The sequence below is a fragment of the Thamnophis sirtalis genome, unplaced genomic scaffold, assembly GCF_051295495.1.
Source record: "Thamnophis sirtalis isolate CommonGarterSnake01/CBP01778 unplaced genomic scaffold, rThaSir2_p1.2 scaffold_6, whole genome shotgun sequence".
Lineage (NCBI taxonomy): Eukaryota > Metazoa > Chordata > Lepidosauria > Squamata > Natricidae > Thamnophis > Thamnophis sirtalis.
Genome location: NW_028261386.1, coordinates 7,083,367 through 7,100,901, shown reverse-complemented (window position 1 = coordinate 7,100,901; position 17,535 = coordinate 7,083,367). Strand labels below are relative to the sequence as shown.

Genomic DNA, 17,535 nt, shown 5'->3' with positions numbered 1-17,535 from the left:
ACTCGATGGACTACTTGGTCTTTTTCTGCTACCAGTTTTCTACTCTGTTTCCCTGAAAACAAGACCTCCCTGGATAATAAGTCCAACCAGGCTTTTGAGCGCATGCGCTAAAATAAGCCCTCCCATGAAAATAAGCTTCTCCCGAAAATATTGCAACACAGCAGCAGCCATGAGGTGACCATACTCGTCGCCTCCTGCACCTCAAACATAATAAGACCTCCCCAAAAATATCACAACACAGTAGCAGCCATGAGGTGACCACACTCGCCGCCTCCTGCACCTCAAACATAATAAGACCTCCCCAAAAATATCACAACACAGTAGCAGCCATGAGGTGATCACACTCGCCGCCTCCTGCATCTCAAACATAATAAGACCTCCCCAAAAATATCACAACACAGTAGCAGCCATGAGGTGATCACACTCGCCGCCTCCTGCACCTCAAACATAATAAGACCTCCCCAAAAATATCACAACACAGTAGCAGCCATGAGGTGACCACACTCGCCGCCTCCTGCACCTCAACCCTAATAAGACCTCCCCAAAAATATCACAACACAGTAGCAGCCATGAGGTGATCACACTCGCCGCCTCCTGCACCTCAAACATAAGACCTCCCCAAAAATATCACAACACAGTAGCAGCCATGAGGTGATCACACTCGCCGCCTCCTGCACCTCAAACCTAATAAGACCTCCCCAAAAATATCACAACACAGTAGCAGCCATGAGGTGATCACACTCGCCGCCTCCTGCACCTCAAACATAATAAGACCTCCCCAAAAATATCACAACACAGTAGCAGCCATGAGGTGACCACACTCGCCGCCTCCTGCACCTCAACCCTAATAAGACCTCCCCCAAAATATCACAACACAGTAGCAGCCATGAGGTGATCACACTCGCCGCCTCCTGCACCTCAAACATAATAAGACCTCCCCAAAAATATCACAACACAGTAGCAGCCATGAGGTGATCACACTCGCCGCCTCCTGCACCTCAACCCTAATAAGACCTCCCCCAAAATATCACAACACAGTAGCAGCCATGAGGTGATCACACTCGCCGCCTCCTGCACCTCAAACCTAATAAGACCTCCCCAAAAATATCACAACACAGTAGCAGCCATGAGGTGATCACACTCGCCGCCTCCTGCACCTCAAACATAATAAGACCTCCCCAAAAATATCACAACACAGTAGCAGCCATGAGGTGACCACACTCGCCGCCTCCTGCACCTCAACCCTAATAAGACCTCCCCCAAAATATCACAACACAGTAGCAGCCATGAGGTGATCACACTCGCCGCCTCCTGCACCTCAAACCTAATAAGACCTCCCCAAAAATATCACAACACAGTAGCAGACATGAGGTGACCACACTCGCCGCCTCCTGCACCTCAACCCTAATAAGACCTCCCCAAAAATATCACAACACAGTAGCAGCCATGAGGTGACCACACTCGCCGCCTCCTGCACCTCAAACATAATAAGACCTCCCCAAAAATATCGCAACACAGTAGCAGCCATGAGGTGACCATGCTTTCTGCCTCCTACACCTCAAAAATAGTAAGACCTCCCTGAAAATAAGGCAAAACGCTTATTTCGGGGGTTAAAAGAAAATAAGACCCTGTCTTATTTTTGGGGAAGCCCTGTAAGTTTCTACGTTTCTACTTGCTACCATCTCACCACCTTCACTCTGCTCACAGAGAACTGGACTGAATAGATGGATGAAGAGATTTGGGTGTAGTTTCACCTACCTCAAGAACCGCGACATCCGGGCAGAGGAGGTCTCTCACGCTCCGCAGCATGACGGGCTGGGTGTCCTTCCTGCTCGCAGGAACTTTCCCAGTGGCCCAGTTCCATAAACACTCCATTGTTCAAACGGCAATCTCTCCTAAAGAACTAAAGGATCTGACAGCCAGTCATTAGCCTGGCTTTAAATATAGGCTTTCCAGATTTAAAATGGAAAGAAAGAAAGAAAGAAAGAACCGACGTAAGAAAGCAAGCCCGTTTGAACAGGGCAGAGTTTTCCCACCCCTGAAACCGGGAGCCGCTTGGAAAACATCGGCCTTGGAAAGACAAGCCGCTCTGAGGATCTGTGGAGTCAGCAGATATTTTAAATTGTAGTCTACGGGCTATTTATGAAAAAAAGGAGGGGGGGTCCTCGGGGCTTTCCAACCTGTCTGGAAGATTTATTTTTGGAATTGGCTGAGCAGAAAGGGAACGAAACAGCATCCCAACGCTGGGGAAATCTAAAGGCAGAGAAAACGAGGGAAAAGGGCTAATGGTCCGTTTGGAGAAGCCACCGAGGGTGGAGTTTGTATCTTCTGATATTGATCGGATGGAAAGCAGCTCTGTTTGCACTTTCCCAGCTGTTTCTTTGACGAGGATGTCGTTATTCATTCAATCAGGTCTGACTCTCGGCACTTCTACGGGCCAAGACTTTCCACATCTTCTGATCTTGCGCTACTTCTTTGAGTTTTTCTATTGCAGGGATGGCTAACCTTTTGGGTTGTCACATGCCAAAAGCGTGCGTGCCATAGCACGGACATGCCCACACCCATAATGCAATGCATGCATGAACCCCCCCCCCAACCCATCACACGTTGAACCTCACACACACACCCGCCCAACTTTTGACTTCCAGGTTGGTGCAGGAGGGTTTCCAGGACCATAACGGGGCATGGGGGGGGGGGCTCGTGTGGTGCCCCAGCTGGCTGAGGAATTCTGGGACTTGAAGTCCACAAGTCTTAAAGTTCCCAAGGTTGGAGACCCCTGAATTAGAAGACTCGAAATATCAACTTAGGGAACCATCAGAATGGAGAAAATCTTTTAACAAACAGTCCTTGACATACAACCGGAATGGAACCTGCCCATTACGATATGTCAAGATGGCCATAAAATGGCTCCGCTACATGATCGACCAGATTTTATAATGTTTGTTTTTTACGGCAGTTTTTTAAGCCAAGTGTAAATGGGGCCATGTTGCTAGGCTCCCGAAATTTGCACATGACCACAGAGGAAGCCCAACTGTTGGAAATTCAAATGTGGGTTGGAAGTTCCCAAATCATTGTAAATTGAGGATTACCTCTATGTGGTCGACCCCAATTTGATAGACATATAATCAATCCCTCAGTAGAAAAGGGGGACATGTAAACAAAGACGGATACAAGGGAATGGCTAGAAATTGGAGAGATTTTGTCAGAATGAGCTGAGGCCTGTTCTTATAGGCCTCAGATCTCAAACAACAACAACAAAAATTATCTGTTACAGATAATTAGCAACTGTTAATTGGAAAGGGATAGAGGTAAAGGTTCCCCTCGCACAGATGTGCTAGTCGTTCCTGACTCTAGGGGGTGGTGCTCATCTCCGTTCAAAGCCAAAGAGCCAGTGCTGTCTGAAGATGTCTTCGTGGTTATGTGGTTGTCATGACTAAATGCCTAAGGCGCACGGAACGCTGTTCCCTTCCCACCAAAGATGGTTCCTATTTTTCCTACTTGCATTTTTTACATGCTTTCGAACTGCTAGGTTGGCAGAAACTGGGAACAAGTAAGAGGGAGCTCACTCCGTTACACGGTGCTAGGGATTCGAACCGCCCAACTGCCAACCTTCTGATCGACAAGCTCAGAGTCTTAGCCGCTGAGCCATCGCGTCCCACTTGGAAAGGGGTACATTGGTAATGGATGACAGCAAGAAGGAAGGCAGAGCTCATATTTTTAATCTGTCTTTTCTCAGGAGAAGTGAAACTGTGGCTGGCCATTGTTGTGTGACCAGCAGGAGGGATCTGCAGCTCGGAACAGAACAAGAGCGCATAAAAGAACTCTTGGCTAATTTAAACAAATGCCCGTCTTGAGGGCCAGATGGTTACATCATAGAGTACTGAAGGAACTAGCAGAACCGCTAGCTGTAATCTTTATGAACTCCTGAAGAACTTGCAAAAAATCTGAGGAGGAGTGGAAATATATTAGCAGAGGGAGTCAGAAAGATCTAAACCAATGATGGCTAACCTTTTTGTCCTGGAGTGCCGAAAGTGTGTGTGCACTCGCGCCTATTATGCAATGTGTGCGCGACACTCTCCCCCCCCCTCGTGGGCCCCGTCACCTGCACATGTGTGCATGACCCTCCCATGCTCCCCCCCCCCGTGCATGCTTGTGTGACACACACACACACAACGGCTCGTTTTAGGCCTAGCAGGCCTACCTGAAGCCTCCTGGGACCAAAAATGAGGCACACCACCCTTCCCCGTACTCCCGCCCCATCCCTGTGCATTTGCAATCCCCCTCGCCCTTCGACATGCTGGTGCGTTTCCCACATGCGTGGCAGAAACCCGAAAATCAGCTGGCCAATGGGAGGTGCGTGGGCATGCACGGTGGAGCTGAGCTGGGCGACAGCACGCGTGCCCGCAGAAAGGGCTCCGCATGACACCTGTGGCACGTGTGCCATAGGTTCGCCATCACGGATCTAGACAGACTTCAACTATGTGCTAAAAAGAATGAAATTACTAAAAGGAAATATAAAATTATCCATCAGGGAAGAGAAGTCTTCTGGTTTTTGGACCAGCCTCTTTAACCCCTAGACCAAGGGTCCCCAACCCCCAGGCTTGAGCCAATCGGAACCAGGCCGCAGAAATGGCAGCCAAGCATGTATGCACATGTGTGTATCCCCTCTTGCACTGACAGTGGGCGAGCACATTTTTGTGTGCTCCATTTGCCTAAGTGGTGGCAGGTATGCCCGCCACTCATGCAATGGAGCTGTGTGCGTGCCTACCACTGGCGCAGAACGCGCCCCTCTCCACCCCACGCCGGTCCATAAACGCAGAAAGACTGGGGAATTGCACTAGTGCGAACCAGCTAGTCTAAATTAAATTAGCAAATTAGTCACAGAAACACAGCAGAAGACTGACAGCCAGCTACAGATATCAAAGCACCTAGAGTTGCCTTTGGTGAGATGGGCAGCTATATAAATTTGATCAATACATACATGATTAATAAATCAAAGATTATTATTGCATACCAAAGGAGGCAGCTTGTTTTCTGTTTTTCAGAGATTATGAATGAAGTCAATATGGCAGTTAGGAGGAATTTCCTGGTAGCAGGAGCTCTTAACAGCCGAATACATTGCCTCACAATGTAGTATGTTCATTCACCATAAATCTTCAGAACCTGGATCTGTACTGAAGGGAAGTTGGACTAGATGACCTCTGAGGTTGTTTCTAATGAAAAGTAGTCTCCATGTGATTTGTTGCCAATTACCACATCTCTAAGTGACTACTGAAAATTCACACACAAGTTCCTTATTTGGCACTTAGCAATAGTGCCAAATAGCAATAGTACTTATACGTATGTACCGCTTCATAGTGCTTTTACAGCCCTCTGCATTTTGCCCCCAACAATCTGGGTCCTCATTTTACCCACTTCGGAAGGATGGAAGGCTGAGTCAACCTTGTGCCTGGTGAGATTCGAACTGCCAAATTGCAGGCAGCCGGCACGCAGCAGAAGTAGCCTGCAGTACTGCACGCTAACCACTGGGCCACCTCGGCTCTTTTTGGAAAGGCGTTGTGCAAATGTAACCCACAGCAAACAACAATTAACAAGCCATGGCTCAACATGCTATGTAAACTAAATTTAAATGTCACGGCCTAAAAAGAAGTGGATTCTTTTAAAGATTTAAAACAGCAATCCTGAGAAAGAAGGGCAAATGAGGATTTCTTAATATGCTAAAGCTGGCAAAAAAAATGTTTTTAGGCAAACAGATACTGGAAGTGTGTCTAGAAGCATTTTCTGTGAAATATTGATAGGGGATCTATGGCACAACTGTAATTAAGTACTGTGCAGTAGTCCTTGATTTATGACCATAATTGGGACCAGAATGCCTATCGCTAAGTGGTACGGTTGTTAGATGAGCTGAATTTTATGACCTAGTTTGCCAAAGTTATTAAGAGAATCCCACAATCATTAAGTGAATCTGACTTCCCCCATTAACTTTTGTTTGTTGAAAGGTTGCTTGCCTGGGCAGACCTGAGGACTAGAAACTTGCTATTTTCCGCCAAACATAAAAGCAGACACGCACAAGTTAAATTCCCCAGCTATCAGCCACTTTTTCTGCGCAAATGTTAAAATAAACACAGGATTAGATCGTTAAGAGTTCAGGAAAATGGGTTGCTAAACAAGTTTACTTTTTCCCCCTGATGGAAAGTTGAGCAGGGAAATTGGTTAGAGGTGATAACATCTTGTGCATTTTGCTGATGTCTGTCTTTACTTGAAAACCGAGGCAGAAGTCAATAAAATTGTGCAAAAGCTCACCCCACAAAAGGAAGGGCTGACATGAAATACAATGCAAGTTGATGAATAATATATCTTCCCTGGTGTGCGTTTTCCAAATAAAGGGAGACCTGGGATGAGCGGTTGGAAAAAACACCTTGCAATGGATTCTTGTATGCATTCCAACACCCTTTTCCAACACCCTTCTCGTGCCAGCACCTTTCAAATCACTCAGCGAAACCCCCCCTCACCCCCCCAAAAAACTTTCCTCTTTACAAAGAAGGTATGGTGTAAAAGCCTAGTTGGAGGAAACACTTTTAACAGCTGCCAGAAAATCATGTTGAGTTTTAATGAGGTTTAAAAGCAAACTCACTTTATGGACAATGAACTCTGGATAGTATGTATTGAGGAAGAACGTATGTCACAAAATCAGACTGCCAAAAAAAAAAACCCCACCTCTCCACAAAAGGCATATAAGGCGGCATAGAATCAAGATCATGTGAGTGTTATTACCACTTTATAATGCCTTAGTGAGGCCACACTTGGAATATTGCATCCAGTTTTGGTCGCCACGATGTAAAAAAGATGTTAAGACTCTAGAAAGAGTGCAGAGAAGAGCAACGAAGATGATTAGGGGACTGAAGGCTAAAACACATGAAGAACGGTTGCAGAAATTGAATATGTTTAGTAATGAAAAGAAGGACTAGGGGAGACATGATAGCAGTGTCCCGCTATCTCAGGGGCTGCCACAAAGAAGAGGGAGTCAAGCTATTCTCCAAAGCACCTGAAAGCAAGACAAGAAGCAATGGAGAGAAACTAAACAAGGAGAAATTTCCTAACAGAACAATTAATCAGCGGAACAACTTTCCTCCAAAAGTTGTGAATGCTCCAACACTGGAGGTTTCTAAGAAGACTATTTTTGTCTGAAATGGTATAAGGTTTCCTTCCTGAGCAGGGGGTTGGACTGGAAGACCTCTAAGGTCCCTTCCATCTCTGTTATTCTGTTACTGAGCAAGGCCGTTGTTAATTGAACTGTGCTCAATTTTACAACTTTTCTCCCATGGCTGTTAAGTGAATCACACAGCCATTAAGTGAATCTGGCTTCCCCCATTGACTTTGCTTGCCAGAAGTTGGCTGGGAAGGTTGAAAATAGCAATCATATAATTCTGGAGTGCATAAATGCATACTGGTTGCCAAGTTCCCAAATTCTAAACACATGACCATGGGGTGCTGTGCTGGTCTTAAGTGTGCTCCATGGTCGTAGTTGTGAGGAACAGTCATCAGCAATATTTTTCAGTGGCATTGTAATTTCAAATTGCTGCTAAATGTATAGAACTATGTAAAAATTGCCAACAAATTAAAGTTAAAAATTAAAGTTAAAATTAAAGAGAGAGTAATACTAAATAAAAAATAGGGGGTCACTTATATCCATTAACTATGACAATTATTCAATTATATCCATAAGAAAACCATGGACTTTCTTTCCCTACCTCAGGGGTGTCAAACTCAAGGCCCGCAGGCCAGATCCACATGGAGCTTAGATCTGGCCACGGAGCCGGCCTGGAGACAGCAAAAGACCGGCCTGTGGTGCCTCTGCCAGCGAAAAGGGGCTCCCGATCTCCATTTTCAGCTAAGACGGCCTCCTGCAACCCTCTGCAATAAAAATGGAGCTTTTCCCTGGCAGAGAGTTGCAGGAGGCCGTCCCAGCCAAAAACAGAGAACAAGAGCCCCTTTTCACTGGCAGAGCACTTGGGCCACCACAGGCACCCCGACACAAGTGACATCAAACTGGCCACGTCTACCCTGCCCTCCCCCCCCGAAGTCAAACACAACCCAGATGCGTCCCTTGATGAAATTGAATTTGACGCTACTGCCTTACCTGGATGACGTCCTTCCGGAGGTTAACAAGATACAACCAGTCGCTGAGCCTGGGATAGCTGTTCAGCTCAACCGTCCTGTCATTTAAGGGGACGCTGAGCTTGCACTGTAACTGGATTCCAATATAACGGACCAGTTTCACCTGTGGAAGGAGGAGAAAAAGGTTAAAATGGCCCCAAGAAGGGAGTCAGAAGCAGCAAAATGGGAAGGAACTGGCATGGATTTCATCTCATTCACAAACTGGCAGCCTTTCACTGTTGCTCATTCTGTCAACGGTTAGGGATGCATCAAGCTATTTTATTCACTGTCCCTTTGCTTGGTGATCAATGCTCAGCCTCAGTATTCCACATGTGTAAAATGGGTATAATTGATTTTTTATAACTTTGGGTGGGGGGGAATGTAAATGGTGTTACATTCCTTTTTGTCAAGACAAAAACCATGTGATGATCTAGTCCAGTGATGGTTAACCTTTTTGGTGCTGAGTGCCCAAAGCGTGTGCGTGGTTTGATCCCCAAAATGCAATGCAAACATCCCCTGCACATGCGCCCCGCACTTCCGCATGCAAGTGCATTCCCTGTGTATGCACCACCATCCCTGAAAAGCAGGAGGCTTTTCAGGCCCAAAACAGGGCGCAGGGGGACGTGGAGTTTCACGATTTCCACAGTTTTTTTCCCCAGCGCCCCCTGGCTTTCTCCTCCATTCATGCCACGGAGAGGCACCTGCAGAGTGGGGAACCTGTGGAGATCAGGGAAGGCACGGGCAGCAGAAATGCAGGAGAAAGGATAGACAATGTATTAAGCAGGCTAATAGTTAATGGTTGAGAGTAGCTTTGACTTTGCGATACTGCATTGTTTTAAATGTAAAAATAATAAAAGTATATTAAAAAAAAAGAAATGCAGAAGAAAGGTAGGGTGGGCTGGGGGAGAAACTGTGGAGATTGGGAAAGCCCCCCCCGCGCGCATGCGTGGCAGAGCCCCGAAGAGCAGCTGACCAGCAGGAGGCGTGTGTGCATGCGCAGTGGAGCTGGTTTGGGGAGATGGCTGGTGTGCCCACAGAGAGGGTTCTGCGTGCCACCTATGGCATGCGGGCCACAGGTTCGCCAACACGGATCTAGTCAGTCACCTTGATGTTATTTTCCTTCACAACTTTTTTTTTCTTCCACGCCCTCCCATCCCCATTTTCCTGTCTTGGCTTTTAAGAAAGCACAATTTACCAGGCCCTTCCGACTACCTACAGTTTCAAGTCTGCAATGTGATCACTCGACTTTGGAGATACTGCTAAGGAAAGCTGTATTTTTTCTGATAACAGGAAAGAAAATCAAGCAAGGATATTTCCTCTTCAATAAAATTAATCAACTATTATAAATATACATATGTGTGTGTAAACAAAACAAAACAAAATAAAAAATAAAATAAAAAATAAAAAATAAAATAAAATACAAAATAAAATACAAAATAAAATACAAAATAAAATACAAAATAAAATACAAAATAAAATACAAAATAAAATACAAAATAAAATACAATACAAAATAAAATAAAATGCAAAATAAAATTTAAATAAAATAAGTACTTCAACAAGAAGGGGGGTGTGTGTATAAATTGATGATTACCTGTAATAAGATTATTAGCCGCATTCCAATTTATGTCATAGGTCTCAATATTTCTATTATTCTTTTTACACATGGAAACTTCTGTATTCTCCCCCCCCCCCCCCCGCTCCCCCGGTCCCTTGCAACTTTTCTTAATGTAGGCTGTTAAAAAGTTGTTGTTTTTTTAAATTAACATCAGGAGCATCCACAGGATGATCAAAAAAATTAAGAGATTAACTGAGAGCACACTGCTGAAGCTCCTCCCCCTTTTATGTATGACCAATTGAAAAGAGGGCAGGGCTTCGTTTGTGTGGTCAGGAATGCCATTTTGACTTTTTGGAGGAGCCCTGTAGACACACCTGTCTAACTTGGTTTTTAAAATCAAATTTTCAGAAAATGAATGTCTTTGTATACAAAATTCTGACTTGAGAGAGGTTGACAGCTCAAATCTTTGCAGCAGTATTCAGCAGGTTCTGACCAGTTCTGGCGAACTGGTAGCGGAAAGTTTGAGTAGTTCAGAGAACCGGTAAATACCACCTCTGATTGGCCCCGTCCCCATCTATTCTCTACCTCCCAAGTCCCAGCTGATTGGGAGGAAATGGGGATTTTACAGTATCCTTCCCCTGCCACGCCCACCAAGCCACGCCACGCCCACCAAGCCACGCCACGCCCACCAAGCCACGCCCACAGAACCGGTAGTAAAAAATGTTGAATCCCATCACTGTTGCAGCCCATAAAAAACATAAAAGAAAATAAAGATAACAAAGGGAGGGAGGGAAGGATAAATAAAGAAATGGCGTCCAAACTTCTTGACAGCGATTATAGTTACCTTTATATTTTACCTTCTCTCTCTCTCTCAAATTACATCTTAATTTCATTCTTTGCATTAGCTTTCAGATCTTTAAACTCATAAATCACATGTTTGTTTTTCCCATTTTTCAGCAAAAAAAATCCATAAAGGGCCAACTCATAACTTTTTCTCATGGCTTTTTACACTATGTCAGCTTAGGAAAAAAAACAAAGTTTCATAGTCATATCTAAAATCAAATACTCTTCCCCCTGGGGCAATTAGAAAAAATTCTGAAATGACAAGCTACAAATATCTTCTTTGTTTGATAATCAACATGCTCAACCTTTCCTCTGCCTGTGGCCATAAAGTTTTTCCTCTGCTGTTTTTCCAGTAATTTCACTAACGAAAGCACATGGCTCTCTCTAGTCAGAATAAATGTGTCAGACCTTAAAATATTACAAGGCCAATTTTATGTAGGAAGTTAGCACCTACCCCTATCCTAGAAAAATGAAATATTTTAGGAAATATTAAAAGGGCAGAATATTTCCCCTAAAAAGGAGGTAGACACTCAGGCGCCCCCACCTTTGTGAATGGGCCATTAAGTCCTGAGCCATTCTATTCTACATAACAAAGATCTATCTCCTTCAGACAGAGCCATCATAGGAATCCCAAAGCCCTTTCATTACATCATCACCCAGCAAGAGTCAACCAAGCTTGGGACTCAGGACAACCTACAGAATTGCCCCTGCATGGCCCCATGGGAGTCTGACAACCAATCAGAATACAAGCTCAAATTCAAAAGCTCAGAAAGGGCATAAAACCAGGGCACTCTCAGCATCTCTTCTCCTTCCCCCCCCCGCCCCCAGGACCTCAAACCACATGGTCCTCTCCACCATTAAAACCATCCTTCCAAGCAGTTTCCATGTTTCCAGTGTCTTTCTCCCAACTTGGGAGAACCCAGATGGACATTTCTTCTATTTCTTCTTCATTTATTTTGAAGAAAAAAGTTTCAGTTGTCCCAAAGGAAGTCTGTAAATAAATAAATATATAAACACACATGTGCGCGCGCGCACACACACACAAACACCTTCTCAGTTTTATCTATTTTTCATGAACTAATTGTTTTTTCCTCCTTTTAGTTTCCTACATAGGGTACCTCTTTCTCTCCCCCTCCCAAATCAACTAGAGGAAAACTACCTTTAGGCTCTTTGGATCAAATTTCTATCATCTGGATAAATTTATCGACAATACTCTTTATTGCCTGCCTAGCAGAAAGGCAGGGTTGACCAACTACTCTCATTTGCTAAGTCCAATTCCAACAATCTAGGGAATCACTCACCAGCAGGGGTGAAATTCAGCATGTTCTGACAAGTTCTGGAGAACCGGTAGCGGAAATTTTGAGTAGTTCTGAGAACCAACAAATACCACCTCTGGCTGGCCCCAGAGTGGGGTGGGAATGGAGATATTGCAGTATCCTTCCCCTGCCATGCCCACCAAGCCACGTCACGCCCACCAAGTCACGCCCACAGAACCGGTAGTAAAAAAAAAAAAATTTCCCCACTACTCACAAGTGATGCTTTTATGACATCCTCAAAAGTCTAGAATCTCCAGTTAAAACAATCCAGCATGGTCTTGGTTCATAGAACAACTCAGAGAGTTGGACCTGGTTACTAATGGGTGGAAACCAGGAATAATCAGGACCATAGGCTATTTGTTTCACAGCCTTTCCTGTGGAAGTGGAGCCGAGGTGGCGCAGTGGTTAGGGTGCAGTACTGCAGGCCACTTCAGCTGACTGTGATCTGCAGTTCAGCGGTTCAAATCTCACCGGCTCAAGGTCGAGTCAGCCTTCCATCCTTTCGAGGTGGGTGAAATGAGGACCCAGACTGTGGGGGCAAGTTGCTGACTCAATTTGCTAAAAAAATTGTAAACCGCTTAGAGAGGGCTGAAAGCCCTATTAAGCAGTATAATTAATAAATAAATAAATAAATAAATAAATAAATAAATAAATAAATAAATAAATAAATAAATAAATAAATAAATAAATAAAGTGGGAATCTAGGGACAGGTAAACAAGTGTGAACTATGGTAGACCATAATGATTGAATCAAAGTCACCTGGCTGGCTTTCATGCTTCAGGTAGACTAGAACTCATAGTCTCCTGGCTTTGTAGCCCAGTGTCTTAATCACTAGATCACCAAAACTGTTGGTTCTGCTACAGTTTGAGGAATGGAGGTAAAGTGAAAAAAAGGAATCAGCTTAGAATCCCTACATAGCCACAAGCGAAGTAAGTCCAACTCTCCTTTGAATGTTGTTAACTCTGACCTCCATCTTCAGAAGACCAGAACACAGTGTTTCCTAATTTCTGGGCCCTGCACCTTCACCACTATACCACCACTATACCACTATATCCCACTATATATCTGTTCTGATTGAGGCTTCCCAAGAGCATGAAGCAAACTCCTGATCCTGACAAAAAAAACTTTTATTAATTTACTATAAATTCTGCTCATTGACATCCAGCAAAGTCTTTCAAGGGAGGATTTACAGTCACAGACCTTATCTGGCTTGGAGAGCTGCCAGGCCGATCTCCGCAAAACTCGGCAAGGAGTCTCGGAGAGTCACAAACCAATTAAGTGAACTAATTTTCTCCTGCAAACTCCACTTTCCTTTCACTCCTCTTTTTATTTCCTCTGGGAGGGGCCATTCATCATCCACCTGTGGCCTTATTATTCCCAAGTTGACCCCTGTTCTTTAGCTGTTCTCTTCATCTCTGGCAACTCTGTGCATGCGCACACTGGGAAGAGGCTCCAGCTGTTCGTCTGCCTCACTGATGTCTGACTCTGAAGGCAGCTGGCATATGGCTCTGACCCCCTCTCTGCGTCCGACACAGAGCCCTCATCAGAGCCTTCCCCGAATTCCAGGAGTGGCTCATGTTCCTCCACAACCTCCTCATTGTCTGAATCTGCTGCCAGCTTTGCTTCACCTAGAGGTCAAAGAAAAGAATGCAGTGGGAGTCTGGTTCCAATAGGCAAGGAAGGACTGGACTTAGTCAAGCAGCAAGAGGGAAACTGGCAGGCCACAACCATATCTATCAATCTAGACACACTAAGGTACCTTGGATTTCTACTGAAACTATCATTTTTAATGGGGCTGCCTTGTTCTCCAGTACCATGGGCACAATCTGAGGTTCTCTTGGATTTATAGTCCCTACCAGAGTAATAGGTTGATGCTGTGACCTGGAGAAGCTTTGGCCAACTTTGGTTGATCTGAGCATTGTGATACACCTTGGACCAATAAATGCTTATGACTGCAGCTCACATCCTTTTTCATTGCCAGGGTAGGTTGCCACAATCTACAAAGGTCTTTGGTATGGCAAATGCCAATTAAGCAGACAGCCGTGATGGGATTATAACTGTAATTTCAACTTTTTAAAAAAACTTCAAGGTGAAAAAATGACAAACTGTAATAAGCAGGAAAAATAATACCTCACTGATTACAGTCAAAAACATCAATATGCCATAAAACAAACTACAACAAACAAAACAGAAACTAAAAAAGAATCCATGTGTGATTAATATAGTACTAGCTCAATTTTTTTCACACAGCAATAAATCTACAATACAGAGTATACAGACTTGCTTATTTGCTGTTTATAGACATGTGGGTGGGTAGGTAGGGAGGGAGAGGGAGAGGGAGAGGGAGAGGGAGAGGGGGAGGGAGGGAGGGAGGGAGGGAGGGAGGGAGGGAGGGAGGGAGAGAGAGAGAGAGAGAGAGAGAGAGAGAGAGAGAGAGAGAGAGAGAGAGAGAGAGAGAGAGAGAGAGATAGAGATACATTGAATGGAAGCAGTTAGCTTCCTCCCATAATTGGGGCATACCAGGGGTTGTGACACTAAATATATACCTATCTCCCTGGCTTAAGCTGATAAGGAGGAGGACCTATGGCTTAATGGTTAAGACATCTGCCTAAGATGTAATACAGCACAGGTTCGAATCCCAGTAAGGGTATGGCTAGCTGATGAGAGCTAAATAGCTTGAAATAGATCTATACTAGTCTCCCTTTATTTATTTATCAGCACAAATACAACATACATATATACATACATACACACACACACACAAAATATACAAACAATTAAATGGAAAGTCAAAGGTCACAATTCAGACTAACAGTAACTTTTCCAAAAGGGAATGGAGAGGGTTCAAATGTGTTGAGAAACTATTGTCCTTGTTGACTTGGAATTCTGAAAGTTCTTGAGAACTTTAGGACACCAAGTTGGAGAAGACTGAGCTACAACTAGAAGGAAAGCTTGAGTGCTCTGGAGCCGAAACTATTTAAGCAGTTCCTTCTCAGAGTAAAACTAAGATGGGAAGGAGCAGAGTGAAGAGACAGAGGAAAGATTTTTATTTATCCCGGGTTTATGGAGGGAAGCTTTCAGAGGCTTCCTTCGTTTTTCCAACTCAAGACAATTCAAGCGTGTTTTAAGGCCCACACTGAAATTTTCATAAATTTCCTGTCTCAAAAGTCTGAAAAACCACACACCAGTTTTCAGTAAGTGAAGCCACAAATATTTCCAGGCAGGGGAGGTGGGGAGAAAAAGAGGTTGGGGGGCAGATGGTGTTCCAGGTCACCCCGCCCTGATTAAGACTGTAAAATTTTAAGAGGGAATTTTTTCTTTTGCAAAACTGTCGTGTTTTTGAGATGTTATCTGAGAACTGGGTAGGACTTGCTCATCAGAAGAAAGACTTGTAGAGCTGGGAGAACAAGTAAATGACTGAACAAGCTGCCAGGACATTAAACCCCTATAGATCTTGCCCAGAGTCAGCTATGGGAAGTAGGGAAAGCTGCCTACACTTAGATGATGGCCACCTGTCAGCCTTTCGAAGTAGACCAAGCCAGGAAACACACTCCATAAGATGGCTAGAAGTCTAGTTTATTGACATAGGCTAAAGTAAGATCTTGAAAACATGAGTGCATTTTCCCTTCCTTTTAGAGCCAGGAAATTAAGACAGAATTCGTGTGAATTTCTTTTTAACATTGTTCCCCAGGCTTAGAACATGCGCAGAGAAGAGGAACAAAGATAATTAGGGGACCGGAAGCTAAAACATATGAAAAACAGTTAAAGAAACTGGGTATGTCTAGTTTAATGAAAAGAAGGACTAGGGGAGACATGATAGCAGTCTTCCAATATCTCAGGGGCTGCCACAAAGAAGACGGAGTCAACCTATTCTCCAAAGTACCTGAGGGCAGGACAAGAAGGGTGGAAACTAATCAAGGAGAGAAGCAAATTTCCTGATATAACAATTAATCAGTGGAACAACTTGCCTTCAGAAGTTGTGAATGCTCCAACACTGGAAGTTTTTAAGATGTTGAATAACCATTTGTCTGAAGCGGTGTATGGTTTCCTGCCTAAATAGGGGGTTGGATTAGAAGACCTCCAAGGTCCCTTCCAACTCTATTCTATTCTGTTTTTATAACTGTCACCATTTAGTTTCTCTAGAGTTCTCACTGTGGCTCTTAGAATTGGAAGAGACCTTGGAGGTCTTCTAGTCCAACCCCCTGTTCAAGCAGGAAAACCTATACCATTTCAGACACATGGTTGTCCAAATCTCTTAAAAACCTCCAGTGATGTAGGTTCTGCTGGAGACAAGTCGTTTCACTGATTAATTGTAACTACCACAAAAATTTTCCTTAGTTCTATGTTGTTTCTCTTCTCAATTAGTTTCCACCCATTGCTTCTTGTCATGCCTTCAGGTACTTTGGAGGACAGGTTGACCCCCCTCTTCTTTATAGATATCGGAACACCGTTATCACGTCACCCCCTAGTCCTTCTTTTCATTAAACTAGACATACCCAATTCCTGCCACTGTTACTTATATGTTTTGGGCTCCAGTCCCCTAAACATTTTTGTTGCTCTTCTCTGCCCTTTCTCCACATCGTTGCCAACAGCATAGCCAGGACTGTAAGACCTGGTGTAGGGGTGTGTGTGTGTGTGTGTGTGTGTGTGTGTGTGTGTGTGTGTGTAAGCAAAGGCGTGGATCCTCCAAATTGCACTTCACGTGGTTCTTTTGAAGGTGTAGAAATGTATGCCGTGACTTTTGTCTATTCACATTCACTCTCACCTCTACCTCCCTTGGCCTGAACTCAAGAATAGGTAGTAGAATGTAAATTTAACGAATAAATGGTGCTAGGCGACCCATGACCCATTGGGACACCCTTTCAGGGAGATTTCCTTACCAGATTCCTCAATGCCTTCAACAATGGCAGAGATATTAATATACTGTCTACGCTGGATCCCACTTGGGATACTTTCTGAGATGCATCTGCCTTGAAAATAGCCCATGTTGAATTATATAACCCAGTCAGACATCAACACAGGAACTGTTTTATGACACTTTGTATTAGCTCATAAAATGCTTTATGATCTATTTTTATGTCCTGAAATGTTTTGTAAAATTTGCCAAATTTTATAAATTTGCCAATTCCATTGGAGTTATGGGTCTCAGATTTTGGACACGTTCTGGACACATCTGTAAGTTAGCCCATGTGAGATACCTTGGTTCAAAAATTGTTACCCTACCTATGGGTTTTAGTAGTATATAGATGGTGAAGCAGGTCACCAAAGCAGTCGGCGTGAGCTTAAACGGACTCCAGAGGATGGTAGGGGACAGGAAGGCCTGGAGGAACGTTGTCCATGGGGTCGCAATGGATCGGACACGACTTCGAAACTAACAACAACAAGATGGTGGTAAAAGTACTGGATTAGGAAATAGGACTACGGGAAATTTAGATTTTAGTTCCCATGGCACAGAAGCTCCCTGGTGAAAACTTGAGTCAACGTCCCAAAGGTGCTTTTTTCAAAAGGCAACTGGACTTCCTTTGTTTTTGCTTGTAGAAGTTTTGCTTCTCATTTAAGAGGCTTATTTAAATGGAATATACATCTAATAAATAAATTAGTGATGCTTCCCAAGAGAATTTGGAAGGCAAAAACATCCTGCATCAGGGATGGCTAAACTT

General features: G+C 44.1%; 1 protein-coding gene across 1 annotated transcript in view; it reads right to left on the bottom strand.

Moving 5' to 3' along the window:
- KSR1 (kinase suppressor of ras 1) overlaps nt 1–17,535 on the bottom strand; it is a 178,017-nt gene that overhangs the window by 84,378 nt on the left and 76,104 nt on the right. The window contains exon 2 of the mRNA XM_087717169.1: nt 8,141–8,281. The gene's annotated coding sequence lies outside the window, so the exon portion shown is untranslated. The remainder of the gene's footprint in view (nt 1–8,140; nt 8,282–17,535) is intronic.